The sequence below is a fragment of the Solea solea genome, chromosome 14 (genome assembly GCF_958295425.1).
Source record: "Solea solea chromosome 14, fSolSol10.1, whole genome shotgun sequence".
NCBI lineage: Eukaryota > Metazoa > Chordata > Actinopteri > Pleuronectiformes > Soleidae > Solea > Solea solea.
The window spans coordinates 4129442-4150885 of record NC_081147.1 but is presented as its reverse complement, the minus strand read 5'-3'; the positions used below and the strand labels follow the sequence as shown (position 1 = coordinate 4150885).

At 40.0% G+C, this 21444-nt stretch overlaps 1 long non-coding RNA gene and 1 other non-coding gene across 2 annotated transcripts in view; both read left to right on the top strand.

Moving 5' to 3' along the window:
- Positions 1-16872, top strand: part of LOC131472869 (uncharacterized) — a 94686-nt gene extending 77814 nt beyond the window's left edge. Inside the window, exon 3 of the long non-coding RNA XR_009242142.1 lies at positions 16785-16872. This is a non-coding gene — a long non-coding RNA (uncharacterized LOC131472869). The remainder of the gene's footprint in view (positions 1-16784) is intronic.
- A 2723-nt stretch (positions 16873-19595) lies between these two features.
- Positions 19596-19668, top strand: trnak-uuu (transfer RNA lysine (anticodon UUU)). Its single transcript has one exon. It is a non-coding gene; the product is annotated as a tRNA-Lys (tRNA).
- The last annotated feature ends 1776 nt before the right edge of the window (positions 19669-21444 follow it).

The window sequence follows — 21444 nt, the reverse complement described above, 5'->3', positions numbered from 1 at the left end:
AAAACCTTTCCTGTGGTTTGCAGAAATGTTATGGGACACGAGGCTAAAAGATGTACCACCAACACATTTTTAAAGGAACATAAAGGAGTGTTTGGTGTTTTTTTTTAACCTCGATAATTGCAGAGTCTTATCCTCAGTAAAAATGTGATTCTCTCTTCTCTTGACCTTTACTTATCTCATGTGGCACCCTACACCTCCCAGTTGCCTCAGCGAACAGATCTGATTGTCAGAGACAATAATTGCGTGGTGTTTAGTGTCTCTTTAGTGACTGGAGGAAACACAGTGTATATAGTAATAATAATCTGAGTCGTCACTGTGTATCCAAGAGTCATGTTAACACAAGGATACAAAATAACAATGTTTGAAATACCCATGATTACATCACAGTAGATGCCACAAAATTACCTCCGTCAAGGAGGTTATTTTTTCATCGGCGTAGGTTTTTCTGTAAGTTTGTTCTTCGGTTAGCAACTTCCTGTCTACATTTTTTGACAGATCAATCTCAATGTTGTTCTAATTAAAGTTAGGTAAGAATCTACCCACTGATAACGTCACAATCAACGATCACATTTTCAAGAACACTCAGACTTAAATACTGCAGGATTTGCATTATTATTTAAATTTAACACAGGGAGTCCCCATCTAACAAGTTCAGATGATATCAGTGACATCTCAAAGTTGAACTTTTCAAGTCTGCTGGCTTTTTCACCTCTTTCTCTATGGAGCTCCCCCTAGAGTTTCGGAGTACACATTTTTACGACATAATCATGAACACCCATCCATTGTCTACCACTTTATCCGCACTATCGTAAAAATGCTCCCTTGATCTTATGGCCTGTACGTGTATGTGTGTGCATGTAGTGTTGTGTAATCCATGTTTCTCGTGAGACCCGTCACTTCTTCCTGGTGACCCTGATCTTGCAAGGCTGGTTTCCCACTAACATATGGTAGTTAGAGTGGTGACAGCCCCCAAATGTCCCCACAACAGGCCATTTAACCATCACAATGACTCCAAAGCTGTTTAATTAGGATGCAAATCCCACATAGTGCTTGTTTTTGTCATGTGTATGTATGATGGTAATAGCTATAAGCAGGTAACGTTCAATACAGATCCAGAAAAGATTTCAGGTGTTGGTATGTAAGACACTGGTGACAAAGTGTTTAAGTCTTGGTCCGCACTCCCTGAGTGCTCTTGTAGATTATTTATAGTCATCCAGACATGGAACAGAAGCCAGGGAACTGAGACAAATGTAGAATACATGCACAGTTATATGACGCTCATGTACATGAAACCACACTGAGACCATAAGCGAAGCACTGGTGGCCTAAAACCCCAGAATCATCCATTCACTGTCACCTTTAAATGGACTTTTGCCACTGGGGCCCCTTGACTTTGGAAAAGCCTGTCTGAAGTAGTGAGTCAGACGATGAAGAGTCTTCATGTGTACGGTTTTATTTCAGTGAGTGCTGAACAAACCTGCTATTACAGAGTTACAACATTTTCTATCAGTGTTTTTTTTTTAACTGGTTGCTGAAATGGATTGGATATGGAAAATATCTGAGATGTTCCGAAGTAATAAACTGATTGCAATTCAAGTTGAAATACGGAACCAGCTAATTACTGACATTAACTTTCCTTGCTTAAAGGGATAGTGTGTGAAATGTATTAACATATATTAGTGAAGCTGTATGGTGCCGCTGAATATTTCTCACCCTTCCCTTGCAAGTTTGTTGGAGCACCTATTTAGCCTTAGATGAGCTTTAAAACTCAAAAGTTTCAGCTGACCTGGTCTCTGATATGAATATAAAAGGCTCATTCTGACTGTACATTTACAATTAAGTAGAACTATCTTATCTTCAAGTCCTGCCCAAAATCACACTGGGCCCTTAAAGCTGCAGTAGGCAGGATTGATATAAAAAAAAGAAGTTTTGTTGACTCTCGTTCTTAGATGAAAACTCTCTGTCCTGAGCTGATCCCACCAGATAATCTGATGCAATCACTCCATCTTTAAAACTGATTACCCTCGAGACAGAATGGAGCCTCGATGAGGTGCAGGAGCTTATTTCTCTCTCACAGCGACTTGAATTTACATAATGCTGAAAGGCAATTGTGGAATTGTTGATTAATTATGCCAAAAATGTGTTGCCTGTACTAACGGGAAGGTGTCCACACCTCTGCCAAAATTAAAAGTAGTGCTGCAATCCCAACATTGACATAAAGCTTATAATGAACAAACCAGCAACTTACAGTAGGTAACTACACATACTGAAAGTATTCAACAAATATCATAATTTTAAAGTAATTACAATAAATACAATATTTATACTGCACTTTTCAAGCTTTCTAGATTAAAGAAGAAGACAACTCAAAAGTCGTGTCCCCATCCCTCTGGATGGCAGACCAACATCAAGAAAATGAAATCACATCAAGCCCAAATATGATTAGAAAGAAATGGTCCAATGGAAATAATCAACCATGTCTCCAATTCATGATTAGATGAGAAAACCTTAATTGTTTAAAAAAAAAAAATCTTCTTGGATGTATCCATTTGTGTCACTGCACTGGAAAAAAAGAAAGAAATCTGAGCCAAAAGTCATTGTAACTTTTTCAATTTATTTATATCAACGTAAAAGACTTCAAACAAAACTAATCTTTGTCTTTTGTGGCAGAAATTTAAAATAAAACAAATTAATAATGATTTCCAGTATAAACAGTTTTACTATGCAGGTGTCAGCTGAAGTATAATATATCCAACAGTATTGTAGCTGGGTCCTCATTAACTGAAGTGATTGCATCATTAGCTGCGAGTCAAACAGGATTGGTGAGGAAAACAAGCCGAAAGCTGGAGACACGTGAGTGAAAAGGTGCAAACAGAAGTGCGACGTGTGTCTGACTGAGCGTCCCTGTGTCACACAGCAGCATGTTTCCGTAAAGTACAGCAGCTGCACTGGGGAGGAACAGTCGGAGCCGTCAATCAACTTAGCGCAATTCATTATAAAGTAATGAAGTCATTTGGATGCACGGCCCTTCAGTGACACATTCTGACACATTAATGCTCCCCCTGGAAGTTAGAGTTGACTGAAAACAATGGAGGAAAAGCTGCTTTCATATAGCTTTCAGGTTTACCATGAAGATTAACACATTTTCGCCACAGTGATAAAAAGAGTTGGGTTAGAAAAAACAAAAAAACAAATCCGTATGTCATGATTTTTTGGTTTACACTATTTCAAAGATAATTGTCTCCATCAGAATCATGCTATTTCTAATCAGTAGCAGTTGCCAATTTGCCTCAAAAAGTATTGGAAGTTGTGTTGATCTGTGTTTTTGTGTAATTCAGGGTTTTGAAAATACATTTTTCAGTCTCTTTTGAAACATTGTCATTTTAAGGCTCATGTTCTGCCAGGATTTGAGTGTTTAACTTAAGCACAATGCTCTGACCTGGGGCTGATTTTATCACCGTCTGCAGCATTCGAGAGCGGCGCAGCTTCCATACTAGGCCATGATGTTCCCCGTCAGGATACTCTCAGTAAAAGTTTGTGAGGTCAAAGTCAATTTTAATTATATTACACATGTAAAAACAACCCCTGTTCCCCCTTGGTGCTTTACATGCTTGAATGGAGTTAGAGGAAGGACCGCAATAACTGCACCCGTTAAAATAAGAATCATTTAAATATATAAATGAAAATGAATAGATAAATAAAATGCAAGCTCAACTGGAATGAAAAGCCAAAGCAAATAAGAAGGTTTTTGGCAAAGACTTAAAACTTTAAGTATCCTGTGTCCATGCCAAACCTCAGTTGCTGCAGGAGGAATAGACACCGTCTTGAAGCAGCTGCCTCTCCCCACTGCTGCTCCTGCAATGTGGAAAACACCTCCTGTCGTCCACAACCATGTCCTTGGTCTCACTGTCGTTGAGCAGGGGGTTGTTGACGTTGCACCGTCTGATCATTGTCTTTGACGCAGCCAATGATGGACGTATCGCCGGCAAATTGACTGCTATCGATGGTATAAAACTTAATAACACAGCACGTGAGGTCCAGAGAAATTACACGGCAACAATATGAAACCGACATAATCGCTTGATTAACAAGTGCATTTATAATACATTAAATGTTCATAGTCTCAAGGGCAATCAGCAGACTAATGGTTAATTAGTAACATCCCCACAAAGAATAAGGTCCCTCAACATCTGAACAAGGTCACCGTTTTCAAGCCCCGACTGAGGCTGTAGTAATAGTGCTTTCACACGCTGAGCTCATTTTCATGTTGTTATTTGTGTACATTTTGCTGCGTCATTTGTGTTTAGTCAAACACGACCTGCAAAATGAAAAAAAGGGAGGAGGAAGATGGCTGCCAGTGGACTCACCCACCCCAAGCTGAAGTTTTTTGTCACTTGTTGAGCCACTGCTTCCTCTTACTCAGTCCAAAATCCTTTATTTGGATCTGCCTGTGCGGCACAGTAGTAGATCAACAGCTTCTCTGTACACTTGAGATAAAAACAAGTTGCTTTCCTTTGGTGCAGGAGAGTGAGCAGAATATTGTATTGCAGCAAGCATTGTAGATATTGTAGACGTTAGGACTCTTGAAATATCTCTTTGTTGTACTCTTGTGAAAGCAGCATATTGTTTCATATTTGATATTTAGCGCACCCTCGGCACAGATCACCTATGGTAAATTGCCGTGGGAATAATACACAACTCCTTATATGGACATCCAGGGGGTGTGTTTGTAGGTCACATATTCAGGCCTTAAAACATTTTTTTTTTGTTTGTTTTTCTTTCGTCTTCTGATGTGTTGTTCAGTCCAAGTTCTGATTCATTTGATATTGCAGTTTTAGTAGTGATATAAAGTAGCAAATATAGCCTTTTAACATAGTAATAAGTTTAATTTAACAGCACCTCATAGTGGCTTGCACTGTTGCCTTACAGAAAAAAATACTCAGTCTGACAATGCACTTTTCTGTATAGAGTTTGCATGTTTTACCATGAGGAGGTTAATTGGACCCTCTAAAATGACCATAGGTGTGAATGTGAGAAAAAATGGCTGTCTCTCTGTGTGTTGGCCGTGTGATTGAACCCTCACCCTTCGCTTTGTTAGCTGGGATTGGCTCCAGCTGCCCTGTAACCCTCATGTGGAGCACCTTCCTGTCTTGTGATACAGGTCTGGACCCTGTATCCATAGGTGTCCATAGGTGTGAATGTTCCTTTTTCCCATTTTCCTCCCAAAACAAACTCAGTTGTTCATACTGTGTTGAAGAAGAAAGTGATGCCTGCTGAAGCTCCTGTTTGCAACATGGACATGGGCACCGATCATATTGCAAATATAGCATTGCCTTCTTTCTGTATTTTGACAAACAAATGTTTGAGCACTTGCTTCAAATCAACCTCTTTGACAGGTTTGCACAGCTATTCTTGTTTGGGTGCTGCATCGCGTTTCATTTGTTTGGCAAGCCTTACCAAAACCGTATCCCTAACCTTAACTGGAACCAGTTAATGCATAACCTTACCAACTTTTAACTAGGGCCTCAGAAATAAGGTTTTGTCTCATTAGTACCAGGCTCGGTTCCCATTGGTCAGGATTTGTAAAGAAAAGAAATTCACTCAGACTCACACAAATCAGTTTCTCTGCAGCAGCTGCTCGGTTTGCATCTTCTTTTCCGCGGTATTGATTTCTTGCCCTGGCATCACGCCCTGCTCATCCCGCGTCATTATGCCTCCTCTGCCCAGAGCAGAGCGCGGAGCAGCCAACGCTGCCACTGGACTGGAGGTTGTGTTTGTTGCAGATAAACAGGAGCCGATCAATATATTGTAAACTGATGAAAATGTTGTTGTACTACACAAATGCATGTCTCTTTTGCTCCCCACACAGTTTCTCTCTCATAGCGTCCTTCGACTCTTGAAATGATGAACTAATGTACCACCTTAAAGAGGCTTTATGTAAGATTATTCATGCATGGATCTTCCTTTAATGATAATCGGTCAATGAATTAACAGATCATAGGGTAATCTCAGTCAGGTTCCAGACAGTATGTCAATTTTATATTGTGACGTGAGACAAGATATCTTCATAGATTTAGGATAACGTCATATCATAATAATATATCTGTGATGAGTTTTCCTGGCTTTATGTGTTATCCATTCGTCCATTCATCTTCTACCACTTTATTCTCCAAATTAAAAACATTGGTGAAATACACTAAATAGTATGCATATAAATATAGATAAAAAATACATAATTTTTTGTGAAGCCTTTTTTTGACCATGTTCATATGCAATTGCAATCTGAAATTAGGGGTGATAACAGTATTTTGTGTTATACACAACATTAACAGTAGATATTTTATTTGAGTGTGCTTATAGTGTAGTGTCACTCTCTTTTCAAGCAACCTGTCTGCAGCTTTGTATATCCATAGCCTTAAAATATCAAAATATTATTTATAAGCCTTATCGTCCACTTATGAGTTTCCCAAAGATACCGTAGATGATGTAAAGTTTCATCATTCTTTGTTTGCTTATTGTAAACACACCCTCTAGCTGGTTTGTCCATTTACACTGCTGTAGAAACATGGCAGCACAAGATGGTGGACTTTTGATACACTTATACAAACATACTTATGGTTAGTAAATACCCAAAATCAGACGTAAACCCTCCTAAATATTACACACTGGAATGTTTTACTGCATAAGCCTGATTTGATTAGCTAGCCTTGTGCTGTAATATTTGCATAAACGTGATTGGATGGTGCTTGAGCTTCCACTTGGGAAGCGGAACATTTCCAAACATCTGCCACACAAAGCGAACAAAGGAAGACAACGGAGCCACAACCCTGACACTGTCCCATTCACAGGGAATGAGCATTGTTTCAATTGAAGCCTGAATGCGTTCGCCAACAGTGACTGACTCACCTTCCAAAAAATGAGGTTAAACCTTTGTGAATATTCATGAAACCATCAAAAACTATGTTTAATATTTAATCCTGTCAATGTTAGTCACCCTCAAATTCTCATATTACAGGTGTGGGAGCCCAGTGCAATTCTTCAAATTCTTTGATGTGTATTTTTGATATCCAGGCGACAAGCAACTGCACATTTTCTAGAGTTGGTGGTTGGTGGTGTGCAGTTGTCCGTTTAGCAGGAAAAGTATCTGCCTCTGTATCTGAGATGTGATAGAAGCTGTAGTGGGAACAGACATGTTCCTCATGAACAGGGAGGATTGTCTGAATTTAGACTGATTTAGCACATAGTTTTACAAAATTATTTCACTCACAGCAGCTTTAACCACTGGGAAAATATGGGGAAACAAAACATTGATACACATCCTGCCTTTCTGCAATCAACTTTTCAAATAAAAAAAAATAAAAAATACAAGGCTAATGGGACCACACGGTGGTGTAGTGGTTAGCACTCTCGCCTTGCAGCGAGAAGACCCGGGTTCGAGCCCCGGTTGGAACAAGGGCCTTTCTGCATGGAGTTTGCATGTTCTCCCTGTGTGTGCGTGGGTTCTCTCCGGTTTCTCCAGCTTCCTCCCACAGTCCAAAAACATGCAATGTGGGGATTAGGTAAATTGGACACTCTAAATTGACCACAGGAGTGAGTGTGAGAGTGAATGGTGGTTTGTCTCTATCTGTGTATGTGTGTGGCCCTGCGATGGACTGTCCAGGGTGTACCCCGCCTATCGCCCGATGTAGCTGAGATTGGCACAGCACCCCCCGCGACCCTCTGGCAGAGGATAAAGCGGTAGATGATGACTGACAAGGCTAATGTTTTGTGAGCAATGTACTTGCATTGTTCCCAACACTTAGAACTATTCTATTGAAGGTAATGAAACTTGTTTGCCTTTTATTAAATCACCTTTTAATGTTATCATCCACTTTGAGGAGTTGATGCATTGTTTTGTTGAGAATGTTTTTTTTTTTTTTTAAAGCTGGACTACAAAAGCAACCTCAGGAGAAAAGGCTGAGAGGATCAGTCACTTAATCAAGACGTGAGCTGAAACCCACACTGATCCCTGACATCATCAAACTAAGTCTTTTGATATACAGAGAGAGAAAAGGAGAGCCATAGCAACAGAGCTGTATGAAGAAAACGTAAGCAGTCCTTTTGAATATTGTAAAATAGACCATGTTTGCATTACTTCCACATTTGTCTTGGATCTGTTTATTCTAGGCAGGAGCAGGCATTTAAATTTAATATGCGCAGCGGGGCCCCTGAGGGTTGTTTTTGTTACCTGCCATAAACCAGTGATCTGGATTCTGACCAAACAAAGACACAGGCAGAGGATTGAGTCATACCTCCAGCTGCTACCTTCCACTACCACCTGCCATGGACCCAAAATGGTGACTGTGCAGCAGCTCACAAAGCTGCTCCTAGAAATTAGGTACTAAAATTGACAATGTAACTTCTTCCATTAAGCAACCATGTTATATACACTGGTGCCCTTTTAGAAACAGGTGTTGGTGTCCAGCCCATTGGTTTAGAACTTGAGTTACAAAGAAGAGAAAGTACTCAGAGACTGCAAACCGCTGCAAAGGATGTTCAGTTTCATAGTTCTTCCCTTTTGTTGAACCTTTTCAGACAAAACTGAATCTGCATGAGTTGAATTAACATTAAAAATAACTCTTATAATATGTTTCAAAACTGGTTGTTTTTGCTTTTCTGAAGATGTGTCACTTAGACACATTTAGCACAGCGATAGGAGAATTATTTATCCCAACCATTTATCAAAGCAGCTCTAGCCATAATAGAAAAGAGGTGCATTTGTCCTCTGAGTCTTCTTTTCACACCAATCATGAAGCCCTGGGTTCTGGAACTGGAGGACTTTGCCACTCGACTGATGCACTCGGCTCGTCTCTTGTTAGTGAAGCGACCATTCACTACCTGCACATATTCTCTTTGAAGTCTTCCCTTCCCTTTGAAGAGAACGGACACGTCGCACACAATAACTCATCTGCATAAACATGGGTTCATGCGGTTCACTTATATAATTTTCTTCCGACTCCCACCTTGTTTGCAGGCAGGTTGCAGAAGTGGCACAAACAATCGCTTTCTCCCGGTGTGTTCTTGTTGTTATGTTGTTCGCTCAAGGTCGAGCCTGCACTCCTCATTTGTAAGGATCATTACGGCAACTTCTTTGATTATTTTCTGGGGGGATTTCCCTCAATAATGTTCTGTAAAGAAGTGTTATTAACAGACTAAAACAAGTGATCTCTGTTTTTTGACTCGTTTGATTTGAACCTCAATGGCACAGGCTGTGATTTATACCGTTACGACACAGAAAACCTCAAAAACAAAGTGGATGTGGTGGCTTCCGACAGTGGTGATGCCGAAGCAGCACTATGCAGGGTTTTTACCCTATTTTAACAACTTTGGAGTCATTCTGATAACACCAAGGGCCCTATCCCAGACAAAAACAAAGCCAAAATTCAAAAAGGCTGACTTCCTGTTGAGTTGAGGCCATGCTCTTCCTGCCAAGTTTCTGGAAACTCGGTGGAACTCAAGCTATGCCGTAGTTATAGGGCACTTCCTGTTTCGTGGCGAATGGTCAAAAAGGTTGCCGTGAATCCACAAAACCTTTCGACAACTTTTCACCTTTGGTGTGTCTAGTACAAATTGGATGAAGCCTCTCATTTATGTGACCGGAAAGCCACGAAGCTGAAGGATAACAATAGGTTACTCACACAAATTCGTGCCAGGGGCCGTTTTGGCCACTGCCATTCATGGCTCGGGCCCCAAAAAGCTAATTTATATATGTAATTGAATGTTGTATGTGTTATTAAAGCATTGCTAGCAAACATGTATTATATTATATTCTATCAGCTACACAATGTGTTTAAAAGACGGTGAGGTCGGTGGCCATGTTTTTATTATAACATGATATTAAGTGGGGGGCCACATGTGGTCCGCGGGCCACCAATTTGACACCTGTGCTGTAGGTGGAGCGTTTTATATAATTTTCTTTAAAAAAAATCTTTCCTGGGAGGCAAAAAACTCAAAAAGTAATAACGTCAGGGAACATCAATGTCTCTCTCCTGTCACACGAAGTTGTTCTGATGCCGACAAAAAAGCCATTCACCCCACGCTAACCCCCACCACACTCGTCCATTCCAGCCAATAAATGAGTCCCTCAGATCAGTGTGAAAATGTCCTAGAAGCCTTTGAGTGCCTTCCCCTTCAGGCTGTAAGTTATAAACACAACAGCTACACAACATTAGAACAGATGGAAACATAAAGGTGATGATGAGGTGATGTTAACAGTTCTGTGAAAGTGTTATCGTTGATTAACAAATGAACAGATCTAACAGCACATTCCCGCAGCGATTTAAACTCAATGCTGCTTTGAGCTATCTTAACACGCAGCTAGGCTAATGTGACAGTAAACCCATGGGCAAATGAGCTCTCCTTGAAGTGATAGTGAATGGCTTTTGAAATGTAGACACACAGTAATTGCTGACCTCACCATGAACTTTTTCATGTCTGATATTATACCGTTATCACAAACTCAATATTGGTCATATACAAGCTATTTCAGACATGTGCAGTGAAGCATGTAGCAAAGTCATTTTTGGATTGTTTGTGTTATCTGTCTGATTTCCTGTCCAGTGATTTTGACCGGTATTGGACAGATACCAATACTGAGCATTGCATCAGCTCATCCCGACCAGAAACCAGTCTGAGAATCACTATCAGTGAACGCACGGATGCATTTCAGCCACTTAGTGAAAATCTCACATTGTAAAATCTATGCTGAAGTTCCCAATATGTTACCAATGTGTGGGTCAATTGATTGATTTCACTCTTCTTAGTTGATTCTGACTGGAAAATAAAGCCTGTAAACTAAAAGCCATAGAGGAAAAACAGTGTTGGGGAGCTGCTGGTGTTAAAGTTTTGTTTGTTTGCAGACCCGCCTGCCTTTAAATTGCCTTTTGGGGAATGACTTAAGTCATTTTGAATTGAACTCTGAATTTCGAGCATGGAAGTCACAAAATAATACATTTGAACTCACTGATGGATGCAGCAGTGGATCAACAACTCATGTATTCTGTGATGTATGGACTTTAAGTGCTTTCTTCCATAAGTTATAGCAGATAGGGGTGAAGTGGATGACATAATTAAAAGGCAACCAAAATGAGACAGTTCTGTTACAGTGAATAAGCTTTTTTCTATGGATTTGAACGGTATTTGAAACATTTTGGCAAATGTAAGTGCACTAGTCAACAAAGTATACAATGTAAGTGTCATTGGCGGCTTGATGGTGGCCCAGTGGTAGAACAAGTCTTTTAAATGGGAGATTGTGTTCGATGAAATCTGAATGGTGCCGAATGGCAAAACTGTAGGGTAAGACAGGAAGACTGGAAAAATTATAAATGTCCAATTTTTCCAAAATCCTGTCAGACTTCAAGGTAAAGCAGCAAGCATAGTCTTAGATTAATGTAGATTCAAACAGGAATGTTTTTAACAGCTTTAGTAGTAGTAGTTTTAGGAAATCTAACCCTTTTCAGAGAAAGCTAGTGTCCATGTCACAAGCTTGGACAGGCCGGACAGTACTTCATACAACCACTTCAGAAAACCTTAATTGTTCCTTTGATCATTAAAGGGCCACCAGTATTGCACACTGTATCCAGAGTCGTGACCCACTTGAGAACAAACGGTTAACATGGATTCAAACGCAGACAGAGCAGCATGTGTGTCAGAGGGAGGTGGAGCTGAGATCAAACATCCAGATGATGATGTTTCCATTGACAATGTCATACATAGATTGAGGAGAGGGAGAGCGTGGCAGATGGACAGAGTGAGGGAAAGAAACAGAGCCTTGTTTAGAGGAGAGCTGATCACACAGGCAGCTAGAGGAGGCCGAACCCCTCCGGTCTTTAACATGGACCTTCACTGGTCTTCAATCATAAACTGAGGAAACAAAGGCATTCTTCACAGACGTAGCAGCATGATGGCGTTGCATGTCTCTGTGCCTCACAGAGCATGTGTACATCACAGACATGAAATGAATTCACAAGTGAAACAACACTCTGAGCTTTTGCTCTGACATGAAACATGAGGCACCTCCCGCCTGCGTGTTCTCCCGTGCTGAGATCAGGGAAACGGAGCAAAAAGGAAACAACATGGGAGTCGTGCAGGTTACCTGCAGAGTGACATCACCGCAGCACAGGCTGTGTTAGAGCCCTGGCTCGTGAGATCAAAAATCTCGTCTGAAGGGAAACTTTGTCCTGTACTGAACATTTGGCTACTGGCGATGGTGGGTCAGTGTCAGGCTGAGTCGTCTTTCAACTAGGGAAAAAAAACAGTGAGCGGCAAATAGATAGATCGATCCTGTGTGCTTCGCCTGTGTTTGAACTTAAACATCTGGCCTGAGGTGGCTCACGCCAACATCATGTGTGGAGCATGACGCAAGGGCTCCATAAGTTGGTGCAGCCCTACATCATACACCTGAGTTGTGTCTATGCATGCGACGTATGCACAATGGATGTGTCCGAGGGAAAACTGTCCCGGCTGATTTTTCTCCATAAGAAACTCTATTAAACCAGGACTGACAATCACATGGTTCTCAGTTCTTGGAGAGAAACATTTAGTAAAGGAACACTAGGAAAAACCTACATGTGAGCTTAATTAAACTCAGTGTGAGACACAGAGACTTCCCCACATCTATTACACACATCCTTTCTGCTTTAATTGAACTTATTAGATGAAACAAAAAACAACAATTAACTGTGTGTATTCTAATGTTGGCACCATATGCATGAGCAGATGTGACATATCTAGTGATTCAGTATTGATGTGCGTTGCTTTCCGACCATAAACACCTCTGTGGCTGCTGTGCATGCCATCTGCAGAGGTCCATACTGCAGTGGTGCACGAATAAGGCCAGTTTTACTTTGGATATGTTTGCAGCACGTTTTGGCTGCGGTACATCTCTCTTTTCATGTTGACTAATAAGACTGTTCACGCTGTGAGAAGTGCATGCACATCTGGAATAGAACTCTCATCTATTTTTCATGCATTTCATGTCAGTACAGTAAGTCGGCGTAAAATATATCTGTTGCATAATGTAGCGCTCCATAGTCAAGACTCCTGGCGTTTGAAGATGTTATTTTAAAAGTAAACGCTATGTAAAAGATAGTACAAGCTGCACAGAAGGTTCACGGGCAGGTAAGCAGGAGGCACGCACCTGATGTGAACGACAGATGCATGCGAGACCATCACACACTGCACATGCATGCAGTGTGAAACTTAGGATTCAGTCCGTCTGGTTATTAACTGTAATGGCCCTGAATTTATTACGGCACATGAATCATGGTGTGATATGCTGTCTTCAGTGCCGTCGTCCTCTGCTTTCGCTCTCGAGTCTTCACAAAATTACTTAAATCACTTAAACTCCAGTTTTAAAGCCTTGAGATTCCTGATTTGTTGCCCCAATTAGATAATACCAGATGTGTCACATTGGTGTCTACTCATATGTCCTGTGCATTATGGTCTATTTTCTTTTAAATGTAATCTACAAAATGTTGTATTGAAGACCTGAAACTTTTGATTGACACCGTTAACTCCTCAGGTAAATGTTTACTAATGATAGTGAGTGGTGTATTTAAGATGGCAAACTATTTTGACCAAAATAACAATTTAAATCATAACATGAGCACATTTTTGCAGGAAGTAGTGAGTAATTTAGAGCTTTGTGTGATAAATTAATTAAAAGTTAACTGTATGCACATTCTTTTAAACATACGGACATCTGTTGGTCCTGACCCAGTTTTTATGTCCTCACAGAACTCTGTTCTCCGTGTATTCGCATCATTTACAGTGTAGCCTTTTATTCTAACCTTTTCCAGACTCTTTATGTCCATCTCGATGCGTAAAAGGTTGCAACAGATAACACAAAAGTGTCGACATCAACATCACAAATGCAGTTTTAAAGTCGATATCTCAGTCTGGTGAAAAGGGTTGGTTCTATTCCAATATAATGAAAGCTTTTATATTACATATCGTATAAATTAGAACTGCTGATTGAAGTGCTTCCAGAGACGGAGGTGGGTGTGGAGACACTCACTCCTCCAAATCCACAAAATCATATTCCTGTCAAGTTCAGCCAGCAAGGCCACACCCTCATACCAGCCCCATACTGAATATGTCCATAATAAAAAAATAAAAAAAATAAATAAAAAAAAAAAACTCAAAAGAACAGCACTATAGCAGCATAAGTGGAACACACAATGTTTCATATTATTATGTTCAAATACTAAGATTAGAGATAATAATAATAATAATAAAAATAAAAAAGCATCATACAAAATAGACATAGATGTTTTTTGTTTTCATTTTTACTTTTTTTTAAAGAGATTCTTCTGATACTCTAAACCAGTGATCTCAACCTTAAATGACCTTGGGGCCACTGAGGGTCTCGTCTTGTCAGGACAAGGACAAAAAAAAGGTTAACTTTGGGGTTGGGCCACATGGGCAACATTATATCACGTTATTCCATCATGATGTCATGATAATTGTCATGTCTCTTATGGAACGATATGTAGTTGGCAAATAATACACTATATTATGCATCTTGATATTTAGTGACAGCCTGCATGATATATTGTTGGGCTCTTGGCTCTAAACACAAAGATCTTTTGTTTTGTTCATATTTCACAGCCTGATTTATTAAATCCCACTGCTAAAACATTGGCAAACTTGACTTTGACATTTGTTGACGTATTATCTGATCAAGGGAGTTTAAAATATTCTAAATCCCCTCTTCAAAAAGAGGTTTAATATGTTGACAGGTGTTAAAACAAGAATTTAGAATCTGTATGGACCTGTAATTTGCATATATCTGTACTTCTAATATACCTAATTTGCTAATCTGAGCATATAGTTTCAGAAAAACCTGCAGTTCATACTGACTTCAAATAAAAATAAAAAATCCAGAAAGTCCTGAAATGAACCGAGAAGGGAAAAAAAAGTGTTGTTTAGTGGTAGAGCTATGTGGTTATTGAATTATGAGTTCACTTTGAATTTAATCAATTAGCACCACTGTGTGTTATTGTGCTGGCAGGCAAGAAGCTCAAAAGCCAGAGCAAGGTACATACCTCACTGTTTTGTGAAGCGAGAGGGAAATGCGAGACAAATAAAAACATTGACTGTTTACTTTTTAATTAGTCTTCTAGGAGTCGCTGGGATGTACCGGTCTGCAGCTTGCAAATAGACAAAATAAGGTTTCGGTCCTCACATGTTTTGTGCTTAGCTTCACACAGGAAAAGTTGACTGATTTCAGTCACGGATAAATGCACACATTTCAGAATCAGTGATAGACACATGGCTGCGGGCGATCTCCTGGGAGCGCTTAAATCTAAAAAAGAAGACGGCTTTTATCTTCCCCTCTCATTTGCTGCTCTGGGAAACTCGGTGTCAAAGCGTGAAAATGGCCTCAGTGATGTGAACATAAGTGGGAATCGCTCAAGAAAGAAGAATTAAATACATAAAGTAGGTTATCAAAACTAAAAACTAAACTTTGGAATGAAAAAAAAAAAGGTTTTATTGCTCTTAGCGGCTATGATCAAGTCTCTTTAAACTTCAAACTAGATTAAAAGATGTCAACTAAATAGAAGCCTGCTCGGCAAATACTGCTTAACATTAACTCAACACACAAACGCAACTCCCTTTCGTAGCAGTACGAACATGCCACCGATGGCCATAGGCGCCAATTTATATTTTTGCCCATGGGTGCCCAAATTATACAAATTCCATCATATAAAGATCATATAATTCTGACTATATAGTGAATGTGAGAGCTAAAAAAAGTGAATGTAAGAGCTAAAAAAAAGTGTATGTGAGAGCCAAAAGTAGTGAATATGAGAGCTAAATAAAGTTAATGTAAGAGCTAAAAAAAGTGTATGTGAGAGCCAAAAATAGTGAATGTGAGAGCTAAAAAAAGTGAATGTAAGAGCTAAAAGAGTGTATGTGAGAGGTGTTTTGTGTATGTGAGAGGTAAAATTGTGGATGTGAGAGGTAAAATTGTGGATGTGAGAGCCAAAACTAGTGAATGTGAGAGCTAAAAAAGTGAATGTAAGAGGTAAAATTGTGTATGTGTGAGGTAAAAAAGGAATTATGGCCTATGAGGCCCCTCATAACACGGTGTGGTGACAAATGGAGCAACAAAAGGAAATTCAAGCCAAAAACTGCAAAGACAACACAAGTGATACCGATGTTTGTGTGATGCCAGTGTGAGTGTATACCTTGTCTGTTTTAAGTCAGGCACTTCATTTGACTCTAATTATGTTTCTTAATGTGATTAGGTTTAATTGCACTTAATTTCTGTGTTAATTATTCCATTTGTTTATATAAACATGCAGAGAGCTGTTTCTTAGGTGTACAGCTGTACTGTGGAACGTTCGGAGATGCTTTCCGTTGTTATTATTTTGCCTTGATTATTTTGATGCAACAATATTTGTATGATGCGCAAAAACAAGACGTGTTTATTCCCGTCAAACAGCTGAACATTTGATTATTTTGACCAGTGTAACTCACTTCTGACACATTCCATGCACACTTCTCTGTTTGCAGTCGTCTCGCTTTACTAGCCCAATATCGCTGTTGTCTCCCTCTGTCTTTACGGAAAAAAATTCACTTAGTTGCTTGCCTGTTTGTTGCTGTACTGAGAGTTGTGTGGCATTTTCAAAAGTGTGAAACATGTTAGGCTTGTGCCTCTACAACACTTTCTGTTTCGTCCCCACCTGGTTCCTCATGTGCGATATAGCAATTATTTTTTTTTTCTCTGAACCTTTCAGAGCTCGCCAGTGACCTTAACGACAGACTGAAGTGTGTCTTTGCTGCTTAACGGGTCCCTGCCCTTGCACAGTCGGTGACCATGCAACAGCCCACACCAGGTAAAATGCCTCCGTCCTCTATTAATGGCTGTAAAACGACCATTTACACTCAGCTGTGCATGTCCAGTGTCATATCTATTGAGCAGCATCCTTCCCTTTGCTATTCTATCACCACAAGTCTCATTTTTGTTGTGGTGAAAATGTCTATGACAGACGTGGTGGTACGCTGTGGAGATAAATTGGTCTAAGATGTAAAAAATACTTTTGCAAGGTCAGAAATGACACTAAACTGTGTTTACCAGCTTTGAAAACCCCTTAAATGTTGTTTATTCAACTTGAAATTGTATGACTTTTCCTTAAGTGACCCCAACATGTAAAGTGTGAATAAAATTTTACGAAACACAAGGTTGCAAAGTGCTTCGACAGACGAAGCAAAGCAAAACAAGAAAAGAAAAGAGAGCCAGAGACAAGACAACGTGATGGCAAAACACCAAATGCCAAAAAACAAAAAGAGAAAAAAGGACATCACACAAAAGCAAGGATACAAAATAAAAGTAGTAAAAACACAAGTACAAATAGAAAAGGACAACATCACATAGGCAAGGCCATAAAAACAAATTTTACTTAATGTACATGCAATTGCACAATACAGCTATATCTGCAACACCTAATTAGAATTTTAATCAGTAAACAAACCATTCAAAAAGAGATGTTTGGTGAGTAAAATAAAATGTTATGTAATACATATACTCAAATTTTTGACTAAAAGGTTAGGAAAATTCAACAAATGTGTTTGGGGACCCAAACAAATACATCCTGCGATGCACCTGTGGGCCCCGACTCAGTGTTTGGGAAGCGCTGATATCAGTGATATTCTTGTTGATGTTAATGTTGTTTCATGTTATTGTTAGGCCTTAATGAGATTTCTGTGTGTGTGTTCCATCATCATTTACTCTGACCTGGCAATACACAGCCCAAGGCAGGATCTGACCTGCGGACCAGATAGAGCTGTCTTCAAAGGAAAACCAAATGACCCCTAAAAATCAATAAAGGTCAGCGCTATGAACCTTAGAAATCGGGTGATGTTATTGGCAAGCAGCAGTTTGACCAGTTGCTGATTACACTCGACGTAAGGTGAGACAACGCTCGATATCTTTGGTCTGCGATATTAAGCTCACTGCTGCGTTAAATGCATTAAAGCTTGGCTTTTATTTTGAAGTGGTCACAAATGTGATCAAAGTGAGGTCTTTGATTTACTTCTATTTGTCTAAATCTCACAAGTGTCTTCAGCAGACTTCTAATAAGTGGCACTGGTTTGAAAATGAAAGGAAAAGAGTAAAACAGGACTAAATGTTTCATGTGAAAGCTAATCCACTCTCCCACGCTGTGCCTTTTCCTCTTCCGTTATTATTTTATGCAATGGGTTTATGTGTAAGGAGCCATTCTAATGCATATGGATATGGAGCCTCTGCTTGAAAACACCTGCTTTGGCTGGTTTTGTGTGTTCAGGCAGCTTTAGAAACACGGTGGCACAAAATGGTGGCCTCAGAAAGACAACTACATATAAAAGGCTATTCTAAGGCCATATAATCTAAATTATTTTCCTAATTTTAAAGCCATTAGTACGTTTACAAACAAAGTCATGGCTAGTATATTCTGCCAATAACTGCCCTACATGTTACACACTTTTCTATGACTGTACTATTGTTAAATACATTAATTCTCATTCTCAAAACCTTAATTTTGAACTAATAATTTAATTCAATGTATTTTTTTATTTCATTATTTTTTTTTCAATTGCTTTATATCCTACATAACTTTGAATTGCATTCATTTTTTTTGCAAAATTGCTATGTAAATGAATTGTAGGGTGACCTTTCTGTGCTTTTTTCTATTTGACCCCCAAAGTTGAGATGTGCATTGCCTGGAGAACAAATTGTTTCAGAAAGCAACATTGCTGTCAGTTTTAATGCCGTTTTTCTTTTGTGTGTGTACAGCACTTTGAAATTACAAGAAGTGCACACAATAGTAAAATAGCTGATTAACAGTCATTTGGCTGCTGACTTGTTTATTTCATCGTGTTTGTGCCGACTGTGTAGAATTTGTAGAAAATCTGTGGCGCAAACATACTTTAAGAAAATCGTTACTGGGGTGGGGCATCAGAAACACATAAGAACACCGGCATAACACACACTTATCTGCAACCATTCTGCCTCATTAGAACCAGGTTTTGATCTCCATGTGGACTACTACTCCTGACAAAGTCAATGTTAATGCCAGGTGAGGTCCTAAACAGGCAACAAATGCAAGTACACTTCACCTCACACACACACGCACACACAAAGCCTTTACAACAACTCTCTCTGAATCAGCAGCTTTCGTTGGTCCCATTTTATTTATACAGCCGTGTACCCACCAGTTTAAAAAACACATCTCTTTAATATTTCTGTTCTTCAGGGGCAGAGAATGCATCACCACACAGTTGATAACAGATTAAACAAGGCAAGCAGAGATGGCAGACTTCACCCCATTCACACATCGAGCCTCTGTGGGTCACCTGAGAGTCAGACTCTACTATTGTGTGGCTTAGAAGAGAGCTCGCGACAGCATTGTAGGTGGCTGATAGTTGGGGTCTTAGTCCACCTCCTCTGTTGAATGATGGTTTCTCCAGTCTAAAACACCTTGATGGTTATCTAAATACATCCCAAGCATTTTCATCTATAGAAGTTGTCCACCAGGTAAAGTTTGTGTCCACCTAATCTACCCGTCGAAGCCTGAGTAGCTCAGTTGGTAGAGCATCAGACTTTTAATCTGAGGGTCCAGGGTTCAAGTCCCTGTTCAGGTGGATCTGTGATTTAGTTTAAGTTCCCCTTCGCAACATGTGCTGTGGTCTTCTTGAACGTTTCAATTTCAGCAAATGGCCATGGAGGGTGGACCTCCTGAGGCAGTGAGAACCATGGAGGTCCTCCAGTGTGGGTAGGGGGCACCTGGTGACCTTCTCAGCCATTTGAGTGACCCTCTGGAGCTCCTGCCTGTGAGCCACCCTTCAGCTGGAAAACCATGCACAGAGGCAGTAGGTGATGATGCTCTCCATGGTGGAGCGGTAGAAGGACACAAGCAGTCTCTGGTTGATGTGATTCCTTCTGAGGATTCTCAGGACCTGGAGTCTTTGTTGTGCTTTCCTGGCCATCTAGGAAAGATGGGACTAAAATTCTCCCTAAAGCAGTTTAAGGAGTGCCTAGTGAACGGCAGCCCATGGCCAAGTGGAAAGGGAACTTGGCTTGTCACCGGTTCAACTCCCCACCACGTCAAAAGGGCCGGGGTACTCCTGAGCAAGGTACCCAACCCCCATTGCTCCTTGGGCACTACTCAGTTTGGCAGCCCACTGCTCCTAATTCTAGGATCTTAAACATTTTATATTATTAAAACAGTTTTTATACCAGCTCAGATATGGGCACAGAAATCCTCTCGAGACTACGTTCATGGGTGATTCTTGAAATGGTCGTATCTCACAGATCTCAGTGAAAAATGTGGCAACTGAAAACAATAGTAATTTAAGTCTAACATCCCTGTATATTCACAGTTCAGAGTTTAAGACATGTAGACATTCTTCCAATCCTTTGGTGACTGGCCAATATATATAATAAACGTTAGAAGTCACACTTCTCATAGTGTATACAGAGAAGGGTGTCATAATTTGTCGACTGTGCCTCAAGTCCTACTGTCACCTTAGCTTCTCCAACTTTAAATATGCCGTTACCGTTACCATCCAATGGCTGTGCATATGTGAGAGCTAGATTTCCAGTTTTAGAGTATGAGGAAGCAGTGGCATGAGCTTTACTTTGCGAGATTGTCATAAAATACATAATATATGTGTATAGTTAATAGCCTCACATTAACTCACATCAATGTGACGGACGAGCACGTAGCACTCAGTAGTAACGTTTATTGGGTTCCCATCAATTCTAGGCATAAGTAGCAGAGGAAACACAGACGCACCTCCTGTAATAATTAAAAAAAAAAAAAAAAAAGTATTAGCGTAGGCATTTTAATAATAAGATCTGCATGTTCTCCCAGGTGTGGTGATGTTCTCGCATTTTAATAGCAGAGGTGCTGGAAAAGAAAACGCCTTGGGTGTGTTTTGTAGAGCTCCCCCTGCTGATTTAAGACAGTGACCCCCAACCCAGCACCTCGGCTCCATCCTGATGTGAAAACCTGTGTTCATGAGTTCAGACTTGATGTCAGATTTTATCATTGCCTCCACTCTTTCATACTGATGAATGCCAATGGAAATGACCGTATGCACAGTTTTCCATTCTTTGAAAAATGAGGGCCATTCAGTGCAGAGTGCAGCACCTAAATGAATAATCCATTATAAGTAATGGGAAAACTCCTACCTGACTTCCACCAACGCGCAGTATAGGTGAAATATGATCTCTGAATAACTTCATTATAATAACAGAAATGCCAAATGTTAGCTGATCTATCCTGTTGTGTTTCTGCTGAATATGCGCGTCGCTTTACTTTAGAAAAAACCCTGAAAAGTGCACATGCAGGGTTTCTGCTGGGGAATGTGCCCCCCCTTTTTATGAGAGTTTGAGTAAAACACGGGGGATGAATT